Raw genomic sequence first — 17502 nt, 5'->3', positions numbered from 1 at the left:
AGTCAGTATCACACAGGATGGGATTAGATACACAGCTCAGCAGACAGTATCACACATGATAGGATTAGATACACAGATCAGCAGACTGTATCACACAGGATAGGATTAGATACACAGCTCAGCAGACAGTATCACACAGGATAGGATTAGATACACAGCTCAGCAGACAGTATCACACAGGATAGGATTAGATACACAGCTCAGCAGACAGTATCACACATGATCGCATTAGATACACAGCTCAGCAGTCAGTATCACACATGATAGGATTAGATACACATCTCAGCTGAGAGTATCACACAGGATAGGATTAGATACACAGCTCAGCAGACAGTATCACACAGGATAGGATTAGATACACAGCTCAGCAGACTGTATCACACAGGATAGGATTAGATACACAGCTCAGCGGATAGTATCACACAGGATAGTATTGGATACACAGCTCAGCAGACAGTATCACACAGGATAGTATTGGATACACAGCTCAGCAGACTGTATCACACAGGATAGGATTAGATACACAGCTCAGCAGACAGTATCACACATGATAGGATTAGATACACAGCTCAGCAGACTGTATCACACATGATAGGATTAGATACACAGCTCAGCAGACAGTATCACACATGATAGGAATAGATACACAGCTCAGCAGACAGTACCACACAGGATAGGATTAGATACATAGCTCAGCAGACTGTATCACACATGATAAGATTAGATACACAGGTCAGAAGACAGTATCACACAGGGTAGGATTAGATACACAGCTCAGAAGACTGTATCACACATGGTAGAATTAGATACACAGCCCAGCAGACAGTATCACAGATGATAGGATTAGATACACAGCTCAGCAGTCAGTATCACACAGGAGAGGATTAGATACACAGCTCAGCAGACAGTATCACACATGACAGGATTAGATACACAGCTCAGCAGACAGCATCACACAGGACAGGATTAGATACACAGCTCAGCAGACAGCATCACACAGGATAGGATTAGATACACAGCTCAGCACACAGTATCACACATGATAGGATTAGATACACAGCTCAGCAGATAGTATCACACAGGATAGGATTAGATACACAGCTCAGCAGACAGTATCACACAAGATAGGATTAGATACAAAGCTCAGCAGACAGTATCACACATGATAGGATTAGATACACAGCTCAGCAGGCAGTATCACACAAGATAGGATTAGATACACAGCTCAGCAGACAGCATCACACAGGATAGGATTAGATACACAGCTCAGCAGACTGTATCACACAGGATAGGATTAGATACACAGCTCAGCAGACAGTAGCACACATGATAGGATTAGATACACAGCTCAGCAGACAGTATCACACAGGATAGGATTAGATACACAGCTCAGCAGACAGTATCACACATGATAGGATTAGATACACAGCTCAGCAGACAGTATCACACAGGATAGGATTAGATACACAGCTCAGCAGTCAGTATCACACAGGATGGGATTAGATACACAGCTTAGCAGTCAGTATCACACAGGATGGGATTAGATACACAGCTCAGCAGACAGTATCACACATGATAGGATTAGATACACAGATCAGCAGACTGTATCACACAGGATAGGATTAGATACACAGCTCAGCAGACAGTATCACACAGGATAGGATTAGATACACAGCTCAGCAGACAGTATCACACAGGATAGGATTAGATACACAGCTCAGCAGACAGTATCACACATGATCGCATTAGATACACAGCTCAGCAGTCAGTATCACACATGATAGGATTAGATACACATCTCAGCTGAGAGTATCACACAGGATAGGATTAGATACACAGCTCAGCAGACAGTATCACACAGGATAGGATTAGATACACAGCTCAGCAGACTGTATCACACAGGATAGGATTAGATACACAGCTCAGCGGATAGTATCACACAGGATAGTATTGGATACACAGCTCAGCAGACAGTATCACACAGGATAGTATTGGATACACAGCTCAGCAGACTGTATCACACAGGATAGGATTAGATACACAGCTCAGCAGACAGTATCACACATGATAGGATTAGATACACAGCTCAGCAGACTGTATCACACATGATAGGATTAGATACACAGCTCAGCAGACAGTATCACACATGATAGGAATAGATACACAGCTCAGCAGACAGTACCACACAGGATAGGATTAGATACATAGCTCAGCAGACTGTATCACACATGATAAGATTAGATACACAGGTCAGAAGACAGTATCACACAGGGTAGGATTAGATACACAGCTCAGAAGACTGTATCACACATGGTAGAATTAGATACACAGCCCAGCAGACAGTATCACAGATGATAGGATTAGATACACAGCTCAGCAGTCAGTATCACACAGGAGAGGATTAGATACACAGCTCAGCAGACAGTATCACACATGACAGGATTAGATACACAGCTCAGCAGACAGCATCACACAGGACAGGATTAGATACACAGCTCAGCAGACAGCATCACACAGGATAGGATTAGATACACAGCTCAGCACACAGTATCACACATGATAGGATTAGATACACAGCTCAGCAGATAGTATCACACAGGATAGGATTAGATACACAGCTCAGCAGACAGTATCACACAAGATAGGATTAGATACAAAGCTCAGCAGACAGTATCACACATGATAGGATTAGATACACAGCTCAGCAGGCAGTATCACACAAGATAGGATTAGATACACAGCTCAGCAGACAGCATCACACAGGATAGGATTAGATACACAGCTCAGCAGATAGTATCACACATGATAGGATTAGATACACAGCTCAGCAGATAGTATCACACAGGATAGGATTAGATACACAGCTCAGCAGGCTGTATTACACAGGACAGGATTAGATACACAGCTCAGCAGACAGTATCACACAAGATAGGATTAGATACAAAGCTCAGCAGACAGTATCACACATGATAGGATTAGATACACAGCTCAGCAGGCAGTATCACACAAGATAGGATTAGATACACAGCTCAGCAGACAGCATCACACAGGATAGGATTAGATACACAGCTCAGCAGATAGTATCACACATGATAGGATTAGATACACAGCTCAGCAGGCAGTATCACACATGATAGGATTAGATACACAGCTCAGCAGGCAGTATCACACATGATAGGATTAGATACACAGCTCAGCAGACTGTATCACACAGGATAGGATTAGATACACAGCTCAGCAGACAGTATCACACAGGATAGGATTAGATACAAAGCTCAGCAGACAGTATCACACATGATAGGATTAGATACACAGCTCAGCACACAGTATCACACATGATTGGATTAGATACACAGCTCAGCAGATAGTATCACACAGGATAGGATTAGATACACAGCTCAGCAGACAGTATCACACAGGATAGGATTAGATACACAGCTCAGCAGACAGTATCACACATGATAGGATTAGATACACAGCTCAGCAGGCAGTATCACACATGATAGGATTAGATACACAGCTCAGCAGACTGTATCACACAGGAGAGGATTAGATACACAGCTCAGCAGACAGTATCACACAGGATAGGATTAGATACAAAGCTCAGCACACAGTATCACACATGATAGGATTAGATACAAAGCTCAGCACACAGTATCACACATGATAGGATTAGATACACAGCTCAGCACACAGTATCACACAGGATAGGATTAGATACACAGCTCAGCAGACTGTATCACACAGGATAGGATTAGATACACAGCTCAGCAGACAGTAGCACACATGATAGGATTAGATACACAGCTCAGCAGACAGTATCACACAGGATAGGATTAGATACACAGCTCAGCAGACAGTATCACACATGATAGGATTAGATACACAGCTCAGCAGTCAGTATCACACAGGATGGGATTAGATACACAGCTTAGCAGTCAGTATCACACAGGATGGGATTAGATACACAGCTCAGCAGACAGTATCACACAGGATAGGATTAGATACACAGCTCAGCAGACTGTATCACACAGGATAGGATTAGATACACAGCTCAGCAGACAGTATCACACAGGATAGGATTAGATACACAGCTCAGCAGACTGTATCACACAGGATAGGATTAGATACACAGCTCAACAGACTGTATCACACAGGATAGGATTAGATACACAGCTCAGCAGACAGTATCACACAGGATGGGATTAGATACACAGCTCAGCAGACAGTATCACACAGGATAGGATTAGATACACAGCTGAGCAGACAGTATCACACAGGATGGGATTAGATACACAGCTCAGCAGACAGTATCACACAGGGTAGGATTAGATACACAGCTCAGCAGACAGTATCACACAGGACAGGATTAGATACACAGCTCAGCAGTCAGTATCACACAGGGTAAGATTAGATACACAGCTCAGCAGGCAGTATCACACATGATGGGGTTAGAACCACAGTTGCTGTAGATGAGAGTATGCTATGATGGGGGTAGTAGTACTATGTGTATGGTGACAGCTGTGGGCCCCTCTGATCTTTCCTCTGTACCTGGGGGGGGGGGGGGGTGTATCTAATGACTGTATCACACAGCGGCTCGGAGGGAATGTTAATAAGGGGGCACTCTCGGGCGGATCATGTATCCGCAGCCCCTCGTGACATGACATGTGGCGCCGTCACCGCGCAGACAATTGATTCTTCTTCACGCAGATCAATATCGTCCGCGTCCTGACTGCGCAGCTGCTCTATCAGGACCGGAGGAGGAGAACAGGAATCACTCATTCTCACATCTTCTTGTCTTCTGCTCTAGTCACATCCAAAGCTGCCGTTATAAATCCAAACATTGTGTATTATGGCTGTCTGGAGATAAACCTCTTGTGTGTTCCTGGAAGAATCTTGCGGCTGCTTTGGCAGTGACTAGAGCACAATCCACAATATTATCAGAAGTTACTCAGCACAATGCTGGGCTCCGGTATTTTTAGCTCTTTGGGTATTTTCTATTGTTCCCTTACAAGGATTTTCGGATTGTGGTGAGGTCATTGCTCTGAAGTCATCTCCTTGGTGTTGGGGGGTAGCAGCGGGCGGAGGGGGGATGCGGTTTTATACAGACAATCCCCCAGTATCTACTCCCTGCCTGCGCCACTGCCCAAAGGAAACAAAGCTCCTAATTGTCTGGACCCGCTCCAAATTCCTGCTGATACCAAGACGCTGCGCTGCTCTGCAGACCCAGAGGGTGAGATGCTCTGCAGAGCAGCAGGAATCATCTGCTGAGGCAGTGCACAATACTACAACCCCCATCATGTTATATTATCAAATATTATCATAGAGGACACAGTATCTAATATCTAATGTACGCTGTATCTAAGCTTATCACGTGTGATACTCTCTGGAGAAGCAATAAATAAAAGCTCATTATGCGTGATACTGTCTGCTGAGCTGTGTATCTAATCCTATCCTGTGTGATACTGCCTGCTGAGCTGTGTATCTAATCCTATCCTGTGTGATACTGTGTGCTGAGCTGTGTATCTAATCCTCTCCTGTGTGATACAGTCTGCTGAGCTGTGTATCTAATCCAATCATGTGCGATACAGTCTGCTGAGCTGTGTATCTAATCCTATCCTGCATGATACAGTCTCCTGAGCTGTGTATCTAATCCTATCCTGTGTGATACTGTCCGCTGAGCTGTGTATCTAATCCTATCCTGTGTGATACTGTCTGCTGAGCTGTGTATCTAATCCTACCATGTGGGATACTGTCTGCTGAGCTGTGTATCTAATCCTATCCTGTATGATACTGTCCGCTGAGCTGTGTATCTAATCATATCATGTGTGATACTGACTGCTGAGCTGTGTATCTAATCATATCATGTGTGATACTTTCTGCTGAGCTGTGTATTTAATCCTATCATGTGTGATACTGTCTGCTAAACTGTGTATCTAATCCTATCATGTGTGATACTGTCTGCTGAGCTGTGTACCTAATCCTACAATTTGCGATACAATCTGCTGAGCTGTGTATCTAATCCCATTTTGTGTCATACTGTCGGCTGAGCCAAGTATCTAATCTCAGCATGTGCGATACAGTCTCCATAACTGTTTATCTAATCCTTCAATGCGTGATACTGACTGCTGAGCTGTGTATCTAATCCCATATTAGGTGATACTGTCTGCTGAGCTAAGTATCTAATCTTAGCATGTGCGATACAGTCTCCATAACTGTGTATCTAATCCTATCATGTGTGATACTGACTGCTGAGCTGTGTATCTAATCCTTTCCTGTGTGATACTGTCTTCTGAGCTAAGTATCTAATCTTAGCATGTGCGGTACAGTCTCCATAACTGTGTGTCTAATCCTATCATGTGTGATACTGTCGCTGAGCTGTGTATCTAATCCTATCCTGTGTGATACTGTCTGCTGAGCTGTGTATCTAATCCTGTCACATGTGATACTGTTTGCTGAGCTGTGTATCTAATCCTTTCATGTGTGATACTGTCTGCTGAGCTGTGTATCTAATCCTTTCATGTGTAATACTGTCTACTGAGCTGTGTATCTAATCCTGTCATGTGTGATACTGTCTGATGAGCTGTGTATCTAATCCTCTCATGTGTTATACTGTCTGCTGAGATGTGTATCTAATCCGATCATGAGTGATACAGTCCCCACCCACTTTTATGCAAATGATATCAAGCCCTGAAGACTTTTGTGCCACCTTTTGCACACTTTATAATTTCGTGTGACCATCCCCTTTAAGGCAGCTAATCCTCCAGACATAACACGCGTCTCCCAGTGTCGGAGACGAGCCAAGGTGGAAGCAGTGAAAGTAGGAAGGGTTAATCCCGCCAGGGCTGCGCTGATGTGATAAGCGCTGATAGGTGTTTGGAAAGGAAAAATCATTAATGGCGTCATATGACTTTATGTCTCCTTATAAGGAAGATCTCTCCTTATAGCAGCAGAGTAGCTGGCGGCCTGCGGGGTGCAGCCATATATCAGGGGGTTTGTGCTGGACAGATTCGGGAAGGAGCGGCTTTAGTATTTTTGTATTTTGTATATTTATTAAAGGTGACATACCTGTGCTCAGGATCACTTACCTGACACCCTGCAGGCGCCTTTAAGATCCCATTGATGATTTTGTGCCACGTATAGTATGAACGTACTTGGATCCTAAGATGAAGGCTAAAAATGTGAAAACAGCGTTGTAATATCTCACTTCTAGGCCATATGGTCATTTGTAGTTATAGGCTCAAAGCCTGAGGGTGATGCCACATGAGGCATTTTTAAGCATGCGTTTTTTAATAATGCATCCGTTTTTGACAGGTTTTACCAATTATCTTAAATAAAAGATGAACTACCTTAAAGATGAACTAAATAACAGGACAGAATATAGGTAATCTAGTGTACAATAGCAATATGAAAACGGATTTGCAAAATATTATTTCCAGGCCAAGATATAATAATTTGAGGTGATATGTTAAAATTAATGCGTTGCGTTCATTTTGCTCTCTGACCATTTTTTTCCTGGTCTATCGTGCGCCTAAATTTGCGCCTAAAAATGCAGACAAAATACACATAAATGTGACGGATAATGTGGAAAAGTTAGGCCACGCCCACTTGCGCCCAAAAAAACACAGAGTTGTCGGGATAGTCGGAAAAATCTGTTCTTTCTGGTGCAAACTCATTATAAATGATCCGCAACAATTATGCACCCAAAAAAACTTAAAATCCCGGCATTTTTTGGGCGCAATGCCTGAGGCTGCACTACTGAATGTCTGTTCCATGTGGTGTTATCACTGAGTTTTTCTGGAGATCTAAATCATCTTTTTCATCAAAATCTACACCTTGCTATTAGGACATTGCTATAGAAGTGATGTGATTTCTCCCATGGTCTCCATGACAACACCACAGCAGAATCTCTCAGTACTACAGCTCAGGCTTTGGGCCTATAACTTGTATGGACTGTATCTCAGCACTAGGATAACTTAGTCAAAATCAGTTTTCCGCGTTGTAATGTCCAGTAAATGGCCTCTTGTTTTTCCTCTTTAAGGTGATTTGTTTCATAACATTGGAATCCTGGGGGGTTATTATTTTCCTACCCCCCGCTACCTGTGAATCTTCCATTACTACTTGTTTTGCTCCTCAGCCCTATACATCAGAACAATGTCCTTATTATATTAGCTGCAGGACATGGTGATCTGGGCCTGGCATTGTGTGCCAGCCTCTCGCGCCCGTCGAGGTGTGGAGTGGGGAAGGTGGTGGTGCCAGGACGCTGCCTTCTTCGAGGCGCTGTACAGATGAGGTGCCGGGGACTGGAGGGCGGCATTGGACGCGTTCAGTGAGGCTTTATATTCTTTTTCCACAGTCACAATCGTCAGACATCGCGGGTGTAAAAGGTGACAACCAAGCTGCGAACATCTGCAGAGGCAATTATAGTGACGGTAAACAGCCCAGCGCTGCCACAAAGAGCGGGCACAGCGCCAGCCTCGAGACCCCGGACCAGAGAGGACAAACAACATACATATACTAATACATATATATCGCACTGCATACACACATATATACTTATATATTGTACTTTTACATTTCCATACATATCTACATCTACATACAGTGCCTTCACCTCTCCATACTTACATATATACCTCTACATACACAAATATATATATATACCAAAAATACATGACATCAACAAAAATATAATATATACTTACCTACAATTACCTGTATACATACAGGGGCACATTTATCAAAACAGTGCAGCCTGTATTATGTGCAGTAGCCTGTGTATAGTGCAGGGGGCACCAGATTCAGGATTTGTGGTGCCCACTCTTCATGAATATGGTGCCCCCTGCAAGGCACTCACAGAGGGCACCACTTTTTTTTGGTGCAACTTTCAAAGATATAATTCCAACCTGTCTCTATCAGAGCTGCTGTCCACAATTTCAGTTGCCCCTAGACACTACCCTGTAACTTCTGACTTAGGGTCGGGGAAGCCATCTTGGATTTCTGTGTGACGGCTGTGTCCCTCTGCTTTCTGCACTTTAGCCCCGCCACCTGCAGTCCAGGATGGAGCTCACAGACACTCATTGCCTTCCTGCCAGCAAACAGCACATTGTGAGGAGAGAAAAGCTGCAAGCTACAGGCAGATAAGTTATACAGTGGTAGGGGGAGGTAGACGCAGGCGATTACATAGTGTGAGAGCACATATATAGCAGGCTGACTGTGTGTAATATGCATCTCATGGATCTCATCTGATCTGTCTCATCTCTCTTTCTATGTGTCAGATATTAGTACAACGTTCAGAAGGATGGCACATCAATGCAAGTTGAGACAACAAGGCTAGCTGTGTCTGTAAGAACAATATGTAGAGCATGGATAAAGGGAGACTTGGAGGGGCCCATAGGAGGGCAACCACCCAGCAGTGGGACTGTTACCTGCTATGAACCCTTTAAAGAGGTTTTACCACGAAAGAAAATCCTCACATCTCAATCCCCTAGTGATGTTAACACAATAAAGATAATTTTAACCCCTTACTTAACAATGTTACTCAGTTTTATTGCTGTTTTAGCTCCTATCACTCCCTAGGCTGCTCAGTGCAAAATCCCAGGGTGTAGGCAGGAACTCTCTAAGCAGCCACATTATGATCCATCTAGTTCTGTGGGGTGATAATGTGGTTAGACTATCAGGGTACAGGTGTATATACACTTTCATTTGGCTTCTGTCATTGTACTAACACACTGATACATAGAAAGAGATGAGACAGATCTGAGATGCATGAGATGACTATTACACAGAGACTTTTACACTGTTACACTTTTAGCCCTGCATTATCTGTGTTCTCACAGATATGTGCCTGCCTCCCTCTTCCCCCGGATCACTTATCTGTTTGGAGCTTGCAGCTTCTCTCTCTGGTCAGGATGTGCTGGCAGGAAGTGATGAGTGTCTGTGTCAGTGTGAGCTCCGTGCAGGGGGCGGGGCTACAGGCTCAGAGCATAAAGACACAGAAACTCAGCAAGCACGGCTGTCACACAGAAATCCAAGATGCCGGCCACCTGACCCTAAAGTCAGAAGTTACAGGGTCATGTCTAGGGGCAAATGAAGTTGTGTACACCAGGACTGATAGAGACAGGTTGGACTTAATTCTGTGAAATGCTGTATTTTAGTTAATAATAGAGAATTAGAGGATGTGTTATTTTGTTATCCTGAGTACATATAAGAAACTTGTCTTTGCGGGAGGAATACCCGTTTAAAATCGCCCCTATCAGCTACTAACATGTGACTGCTTACACAGATATAGACTCCATGAGGGTGTTATGAGGGCCCTACCTCCAAAAGTCAGTGTAGATAATGATCTATTCCATTTTACTGCACACCCACATCCCCATCTCCCAAGAACTTGGGCCCCACCACCTTTTGATAAACTTACTTTATCCCAGCCCGTTATACAGACCCAAGCCCAGACCCTCCATTGAAAGATACTAGGCCTGCACAGGAGATTCAACACCAATAGCTTGTCCTGAGTTGGCATGGTGGGGCAGAGGTTGAGTGTACCTCTGGAGGGTAGCACATTGTGTGCTGGACTTTTTCTGTCACCAGGTAGCACGCACAGGTAGACTGCTATTTAGCAACGCACATACTTTGTGAAGAGTTTCGGCCTTTTTCGTTTGATGCCCAATGGTCCAGATTGATTGTGGTCCTTTACCAAAAAATCACTGACGCATCAGGTGCCAGTGGTTGACCAATTCTTGTGCGGCAAAGAAGGTTACACCATGTCAAGTGCAGGTACTTCAAATTTTTTGACGTTTGACTGCAAAGTGATCCCAACAGTAGGACTTTAAACCATCTCTAGAAGGTTTTTTAATTGGATATCTATGGAAGACTTGGTGGTGAGGCAGAGGTTTTTGCATGAGGGTGTGAAGTTCTTGGATGGAGGCTTGGTGGTTAGCAGATGTGGTTGAGGGACTATAGGGACTTGTAAACTTAGCCCAAAATATTCAGGCTCTTGACCCAAAAATTTTAAATCCTCCAAAATTAAACCAGCCATCAATGGACACCACACCATGTTTCTTATTGTGGGAAGGGGGGGGGGGGGGCACAGCATTTATTTTTAGAGAAACAATGAATTAATTAAATAACCAATAGAAAAAATGCAAAATAGTTGGAACAAAATTCATGCCCATCCGGGCCCTTCGCTTCTTCTTGAGCAAAAACCTTTCACCCGAATGGCTTCAGACATCATGTGGGCACCTTCATCTCGCCATCGGGCATGTGAAAATCCGTCAATGCTGTGACATCTGAAAGGAAAACAGAAAGAACAGCCAGAAACCGGAAAACCACCTGTAAACGAAAATTAACCTGAGGGCAAGGGTGGGTGGGCGACTTCACACCGCTCGGTCCTGAGGAAAGAAGGAAAGAGGCCCCTCCACGTGCCCCCAATGCTTTTAAAACCACGGGGCGGGCCCCAATAAGCCCGCCCAATCCAGCCCCTTTTTGGAACCGCCTAAAGAAGGGGCCAATCGCCTTTTTAGCCACATTCTGCACCATCACCAGAAATCCCCTACAGTCCCCAGCCCCTTCTCTATGCGATTTGGGGCTAATGAGGAATGTAAGAGCTAGGGTTGTTTTAGAAGATGTAGAAGCACACGGGAAGAGACAAAAGAACCAAATGACTCAACAAAAGAGTTGGAAATGTATTTATCTATAACACTATAACTAGGACTACAAATTGGGAAGGAGATTCTCCAAGAACTACCAGCGGGAAAACTGAGGAAGACGATATTAACAGAACTACCACTACAATACCCGAGGGTGGTCTTACAACCATAACTACTACTGGGGTAGGACAAATGTAGAAGGAGATGTAAAGAAAACCACCACTTGGACAAATAGGAAGGAAAATATGACTTTGATTACTATTGGGACAATTGGGGAAGGAGATACCATTGGGACTAACACTGGGATAACTGGGAAAGGATATTCGATCAGGACTACCACAACAATAACTGGGGAAGGAGATACAGTGGGTACAGAAAGTATTCAGACCCATTTACGCTCTTTGTTTCATTGCATCCAATGCTCATTAATGTACACTCTGCCCCCATCTTGACAAAGATGGTCATAAGTATTCAGCCCCTTTGCTGTAGAAGCATCTTTGAGCAAGTGTAGCCAGGATTCTTCTTGAGAGGTTTCTCACCCCTGGATTTGGGGATCCTATGTTCTTCTTTGCAGATCCTCTCCAGTTCCCTTAGGTTGGATGGTCACAGAGATGTGCTTAGGGTCATTGTCTTGTTGGAAAGGGAATCTTAGGCCCAGTCTGAGGTCCAGAGCATCTGGAAGAGGTTCTTATCCAGGATATCTATGTACCGCATCTATTATCCGCATCTTTCCTTCATTACAACCAGTGATCCTGTCCCCCTCCCATAGCCTGATGCTGCCACCACCATGTGTCACTGCTGGGATTGTATTTGGCTGGTCATTAGCACCATCTAGTTTTCTCCACTGCTTAGAATTAACTCCAAAAAGATTAATCTTCATCCCATCAGAGCAGAGAATCTTATTTCTTATAGTCTAGAATCCTTTATGTGTTTAGCACAGTGTATGCGGCTTTCATATGTCTTGAACTGAGGAGGGGCAGACTCCATAAAGTGGTGTGCTGCAGTGATAGTTGACTTTGTGGAACTTTCTCCCTTCTGTGCTTTCAGGAACCTTGGGTGCTGTAACCTTGGCCAGATCTTTTCCCTACGACAATTCTCTCTCTGAGCTCCTTTGGCAGTTTCTTAGACCTCATGATTCCCATATGCTCTGACATGCACTGTGAACTGTAAGGTCTTATAGAGACAGGTTTGAACCTTTCCTAATTAAGTCCAATCAGTTTCATTCATTCACTGGGGAAACTGGGGTAGGAGATATGATCAGGAGAGACTATCAAGACAACCATGTGCCCAACTGTGGGAGGGGCAGGGAATATGACTAGAACAACCATTTGGACAACTGGAAAAAGAGTTACGACCAGAACTGCCTTTGAGACAAGTGGGGAAGCAGATACAAAAGGGCCTACCACTGAGACCAATGGGGAGTGAGAAATAAAAGGGCCTACCGATGAGACAACTGGGGAAAAAACATATAAAATGGCCTACCGCTAAGACAACGGGGTAAGGAGATAAAAAAGGGTCTACCACTGGGACAACTGGGGAAAGAGATACAAAAGGGCTGACCACTGAGACAACAGGTGAGGAGGTACAAAAGGGCCTACCACCGAGACAACGGGGTAAGGAGATACAAAAGTGCCTAGACTGAGACAACTGAGGAAGGAGATATAAAATATCTCTACCACTGAGACAACTGGGGAGGAGATACAAAAGGGCCTACCACTGAGACAACTGGGGAGGAGATACAAAAGGGCCTACCACTGAGACAACTAGGGAAGGAGATACAAAGGGCCTACCACTGAGACAACTGGGGAAGGAGAAACAAAAGGGCCTACCACTGAGACAACGGGGGAAGCAGATACAAAAGGGCCTATCACTGAGACAATGGGGAAGGAGATACAAAAAGACCTACCACTGAGACAACAGGGTAAGGAGATACAAAAGGGCTGATCACTGAGACAACTGGGGAAGGAGATACAAAAGGACCTACCACTGAGACAACTGGGGAAGGAGACACAAAAGGACCTACCACTGAGACAACTGGGAAGCAGATACAAAAGGGCCTATCACTGAGACAATGGGGAAGGAGATACAAAAAGACCTACCACTGAGACAACAGGGTAAGGAGATACAAAAGGGCTGACCACTGAGACAACTGGGGAAGGAGATACAAAAGGACCTACCACTGAGACAACTGGGGAAGGAGATACAAAAGGGACTACCACTGAGACAACGGGGGAAGGAGATACAAAGGGCCTACAACTGAGACAACAGGGAAAGCAGATACAAAAGGGCCTACCACTGAGACAACTGGGGAGGAGATACAAAAGGGCCTACCACTGAGACAACTAGGGAAGGAGATACAAAGGGCCTACCACTGAGACAACTGGGGAAGGAGAAACAAAAGGGCCTACCACTGAGACAACTGGGGAAGGAGATACAAAAGGGACTACCACTGAGACAACGGGGGAAGCAGATACAAAAGGGCCTATCACTGAGACAATGGGGGAAGGAGATACAAAAAGACCTACCACTGAGACAACAGGGTAAGGAGATACAAAAGGACCTACCACTGAGACAACTGGGGAAGGAGATACAAAGGGCCTACAACTGAGACAACGGGGAAAGCAGATACAAAAGGGCCTACCACTGAGACAACTAGGGAAGGAGATACAAAGGGCCTACCACTGAGACAACGGGGGAAGCAGATACAAAAGGGCCTATCACTGAGACAATGGGGGAAGGAGATACAAAAAGACCTACCACTGAGACAACAGGGTAAGGAGATACAAAAGGGCTGACCACTGAGACAACTGGGGAAGGAGATACAAAAGGACCTACCACTGAGATAACTGGGGAAGGAGATACAAAAGGACCTACCACTGAGACAACTGGGGAGGAGATACAAAAGGGCCTACCACTGAGACAACGGGGGAAGCAGATACAAAAGGGACTATCACTGAGACAATGGGGGAAGGAGATACAAAAAGACCTACCACTGAGACAACAGGGTAAGGAGATACAAAAGGGCTGACCACTGAGACAACTGGGGAAGGAGATACAAAAGGACCTACCACTGAGACAACTGGGGAAGGAGATACAAAGGGCCTACAACTGAGACAACGGGGAAAGCAGATACAAAAGGGCCTACCACTGAGACAACTAGGGAAGGAGATACAAAGGGCCTACCACTGAGACAACTGGGGAAGGAGAAACAAAAGGGCCTACCACTGAGACAACTGGGGAAGGAGATACAAAAGGGACTACCACTGAGACAACGGAGTAAGGAGATACAAAAGGGCCTACCACTGAGACAACTGGGGAAGGAGAAACAAAGGGCTGACCACTGAGACAACTGGGGAAGGAGATACAAAAGGACCTACCACTGAGACAACGGGGGAAGCAGATACAAAAGGGCTGACCACTGAGACAACTGGGGAGGAGATACAAAATGGCCTACCACTGAGACAACTGGGGAGGAGATACAAAATGGCCTACCACTGAGACAACTGGGGAGGAGATACAAAAGGGCCTACCACTGAGACAACGGGGGATGGAGATACAAAAGGGCCTATCACTGAGACAATGGGGAAGGAGATACAAAAGGGCCTACCACTGAGACAACTGGGGAGGAGATACAAAAGGGCCTACCACTGAGACAACGGGGGATGGAGATACAAAAGGGCCTATCACTGAGACAATGGGGAAGGAGATACAAAAGGGCCTACCACTGAGACAACGGGGGATGGAGATACAAAAGGGCCTATCACTGAGACAATGGGGAAGGAGACACAAAAGGGCCTATCACTGAGACAACTGGGGAGGAGATACAAAAGGGCCTACCACTGAGACAACGGGGGATGGAGATACAAAAGGGCCTATCACTGAGACAATGGGGAAGGAGATACAAAAGGGCCTACCACTGAGACAACGGGGGATGGAGATACAAAAGGGCCTATCACTGAGACAATGGGGAAGGAGACACAAAAGGGCCTATCACTGAGACAATGGGGATAGGAGATACAAAAAGACCTACCACTGAGATAACAGGGTAAGGAGATACAAAAGGGCTGACCACTGAGACACCACCAGTTTGATGATTATTGTTAAAACAGCAGTGCAGTTCTACCGTGGTGTTCATGGGAATTGTCTTTATAAAGAACCCCTTTAATGAATGGTCGGTCCTATCGTGACAAGAGCTCTGGCCACTGGTGAGGAGAAAATGGTATCAGGTTCTTGGAGACTCTTCCTTAGACTGACACTAATTATGGCTTGACTACAGCAGGTTGTCCTCCAGATTTGAGGGCAATGTGACGCACACCCCGGTTACCCCATAACTCTGCCAGTCACAGATGGGACATAATATTCCAAATCACAGGGCCCATGGTCTGAAGGCATTAACATGTGTTGAGGTGGTGGCCCCTCTCCATATATATGTACACTGGGTCTTCTCTTCATATATTCAGTGTCCTTGAGAACATACAGTAGAGGTTGTTGGGGGGTGGCGGAGGTATATCACTGGCTGACAGCGTAGGGCGGGGGCCACCTCTACACATAATGCCATGTTGCTTATTATAGACGCCTTCAAGGAAATTGTATGTCACGTCCATCAGGTAGCGGAGTCACATATCTGTCATGTGTTGAGGTGATCCATGTACCAAATAAGTGCTCTGTCCATCAAGGACAACCCAGCAGTACCACACCAAATACTACCAGATAACATCATACCAGGGGCTGCTCCTTCCGTCTCTAATTCACTGTATATACTGATATATAGTCATATGGAGCATTCTGGTATAACCTGGGGATCTCCCTGTATATAATGATATATGTACAGCCGGTATAACCTGGGGATCTCCTGTATATAATGATATATGTACAGCTGGTATAACCTGGGGATCTCCTGTATATAATGATATATGTACAGCTGGTATAACCTGGGGATCTCCTGTATATAATGATATATGTACAGCCGGTATAACCTGGGGATCTCCTGTATATAATGATATATGTACAGCTGGTATAACCTGGGGATCTCCTGTATATAATGATTTATGTACAGCTGGTATAACCTGGGGATCTCCTGTATATAATGGTATATGTACAGCCGGTATAACCTGGGGATCTCCTGTATATAATCATATATGTACAGCCGGTATAATCTGGGGATCTCCTGTATATAATGATATATGTACAGCCGGTATAACCTGGGGATCTCTTGTATATAATGATATATGTACTGCTGGTATAACCTGGGGATCTCCTGTATATAATGATATATGTACAGCCGGTATAACCTGGGGATCTCCTGTATATAATGATATATGTACAGCCGGTATAACCTGGGGATCTCCTGTATATAATGATATATGTACAGCTGGTATAACCTGGGGATCTCCTGTATATAATGATATATGTACAGCCGGTATAACCTGGGGATCTCCTGTATATAATGATATATGTACAGCCGGTATAACCTGGGATCTGATGTATATAATGATATATGTAAAGCTGGTATAACCTGGGGATCTCCTGTATATAATGATATATGTACAGCTGGTATAACCTGGGGATCTCCTGTATATAATGATATATGTACAGCCGGTATAACCTGGGGATCTCCTGTATATAATGATATATGTACAGCTGGTATAACCTGGGGATCCCCTGTATATAATGATATATGTACAGCTGGTATAACCTGGGGATCTCCTGTATATAATGATATATGTACAGCTGGTATAACCTGGGGATCTCCTGTATATAATGATATATGTACAGCTGGTATAACCTGGGGATCCCCTGTATATAATGATATATGTACAGCCGGTATAACCTGGGGATCTCCTGTATATAATGA

General features: G+C 44.6%; 1 protein-coding gene across 1 annotated transcript in view; it reads right to left on the bottom strand.

Moving 5' to 3' along the window:
• The window catches only part of BCAN (brevican), a 110258-nt gene extending 103093 nt beyond the window's left edge, over positions 1-7165 (bottom strand). Inside the window, exon 1 of the mRNA XM_072114909.1 lies at positions 7089-7165. The gene's annotated coding sequence lies outside the window, so the exon portion shown is untranslated. The remainder of the gene's footprint in view (positions 1-7088) is intronic.
• Between the last annotated feature and the right edge of the window lie 10337 nt (positions 7166-17502).

This window comes from Engystomops pustulosus, chromosome 7, assembly GCF_040894005.1.
Source record: "Engystomops pustulosus chromosome 7, aEngPut4.maternal, whole genome shotgun sequence".
Taxonomy (NCBI): Eukaryota; Metazoa; Chordata; class Amphibia; order Anura; family Leptodactylidae; genus Engystomops; species Engystomops pustulosus.
The sequence above is the reverse complement of the archived record's forward strand: the minus strand, read 5'-3'. Positions and strand labels throughout refer to the sequence as shown.